Source organism: Camellia sinensis, chromosome 9 (assembly GCF_055761805.1).
Source record: "Camellia sinensis isolate YWXY chromosome 9, ASM5576180v1, whole genome shotgun sequence".
NCBI lineage: Eukaryota > Viridiplantae > Streptophyta > Magnoliopsida > Ericales > Theaceae > Camellia > Camellia sinensis.
The window spans coordinates 4,644,189-4,646,664 of NC_138969.1; the positions used below are offsets into that span (position 1 = coordinate 4,644,189).

Sequence of the window (2,476 nt, forward strand, 5' to 3'; positions counted from 1 at the left end):
GCATGGACAAGCATTGCATATATGGTTTATACTTCACTACTTGGTATATGCAATAGTGGTTGGACATCAAATGATAAAGCTGTGCCACTGCCACTATCCAAAAATAACCCTGTTGAGGTCGAAGCAACAGCCCAAGCCTCAGAAAAATCAGTTGTATTGTATTCAATTTTTTAGTGTTGGTGAATGGTTGAACCTCCTTGTGACATTCTGATTCCTTCCAACACAACTGCTACACTTTCATTGTATGTCTCTTCTTCCCATTCAAGTTTAGGCATCTTCTTGCGAGGTGATTCCATAAAATGCGTGACTATACTCCCTACTTTCTCGAGATCTAGTGGAAGAGATTGGTTTTTGCCCAGTTAAAAGCTCAACAATAATAACTCCGAAGCTGTAAACATCACTTTTCTCAGTAAATTGGCTCGATTGGAAGTACTCTGGATCCAAATACCCAAAGGTCCCCTGTAGTAGTGTGGTCAAGTGACTCTCATCAATAGCAATTAATCTTGAAGTTCCAAAGTCAGAAACTTTTGCCTTGTATTTGTCATCCAAGAGTATGTTGGTTGACTTAATGTCTTGATGATATATGGGTATAAAAGCTGCATAGTGTAAGTCGGAAAGAGCTCCAGCTATTTCTGTGGAAATTCGAAAGCACATCTCCCATGATAATGGGAACTCTTCGTTTGGGTCATGAATATGTTGAAAGAGTGTTCCATTTGGGATGAACTCGTATACTAGTAGGGGAACGTCTGTCTCTAGACAACAACACAAGAGCTTGACAACGTTCCTATGGTTAATTTGTGAAAGATGACGACCTCATTGATAAATTGTTCAACTTTTCCTTCGTCAACAACTTTGGACTTTTTAACAGCAACGATTTTTTCATCTGACAACACGCCTTTGTAAATGGTACCTTGGCCTCCTTGGCCGAGGATACAATCCTTATTGTAATGGTGGCTTTATCCAACTTGTTTGAATTAAACAGTTTGGTTTTTTCAACACTGCCATGACTTGAAGACACTTCTTGTCGTAGCAAGAAACCACCATTCCGCTTAAAGAATTTTTCCTTGCCTTTCTTGTCATTTATTTTCTTTATTACTTTGCTTAGCCACCCAGCAATAAGTAAAACAATAATCCACCTGATCCAACGCAAACACCTATAGAGAACTCAACTCATAAATTAATATAGAAGCAAAGATTACTTTAATTTAAGATTTAGAAGCATATATGACGGTTGAATCAATAGAAACAAAGAAATAGATATCAGAAAAAATTCTCTCACATGAGTTGGGTTCCACCTTTTTATAAGTTTCATACCCATTTAAGAGGATTTTATCAGATTCACAAATAATTTCTATGCAATTATAAAATTGTATAGATAAAAGATAATAATACCTGTATTCTCACATAAAGACCCACTCTGTCTATGAATGTGTGTGGGTGTCAATCTTGGTGTGTTTTGTCTAAAATTTTATTTAGAAATATTAATGTATTGTTCAGATTCACTTTATGTATGAATCCCACCATACACTAATTCAATTTGAACCACAAGTTACTGTTAATTCTTAATAAAATTCTTTATTTTATTTATTAATTATTTTGAGCATCTAGCTTTTTCCTTGTAGAATTCTTCAAACAGTTAAAAGGGAAAATGAGCTTACCAATGATAATGTCTTTCCGCCTTTTGCACCAGGGAAGGTTAGGATATTGTGAGCATTCATCTGCATATAATTACGATAAATTCTATCAGAAAATTAAAGACACATATTTAACACTTGAACATTAATTCAAAGACATAGGTAGATAGGTTGAGAGAGCATAAGACGTACCTACACATCCATTGGGAAGATAAGGATTTCCGACAAAGGGATACCTGCAATGACATTGGATGCTTTTAACAACACACCTCCCCTCCAATAAGGAAGGAGTAACACGGGACAACATTAAACATGGGCTGTTTTTATCGTAAGGTGCCAAACCGAGGTCTGTTGTAGTATTGTGTAAAACCCATTCGAGAACAGCAGGGATATGAATATCAAAGTAAAAGGAGAACCCATTTACTATTTGGTGATCCACGAATGCATATATACACTCTTGTTGTTGTTGCACTCCACTTCCACTCATATAGTCTCTCAAACTTGCTTTGGTATCTGCAGGGATTTCAGTTCAGCAGCTAGTATTATTGATGAAATTTTGAGTAAAATTGCAAGTAGGCGTGCACCGGGTAGTCGTCTTGTTGTACATATCTGTCATGGCAACTATTGTGTTATTGTTGTTGTTGTTATTAGAGTCTTGAGGTCACGGTCATGAATAAATTGTACGCTTCTGAGAAGAGGAAAGGGCTATTGGTCAAGTCAACACTGTTTAAACTTGGGCTTGTGCATCCATTGTTAACAAGGGGACAGTGGAGAGATATTACTGGATTCTTGACTTGAACATAGTTTCCAGATAAATTGACAGAACTCAAGATTGACGCTTT

The 2,476-nt window shown here is 36.6% G+C and overlaps 1 pseudogene; it reads right to left on the reverse strand.

Moving 5' to 3' along the window:
- Window positions 1-2,121, reverse strand: LOC145799217 (wall-associated receptor kinase-like 8; annotated as a pseudogene).
- Between the last annotated feature and the right edge of the window lie 355 nt (window positions 2,122-2,476).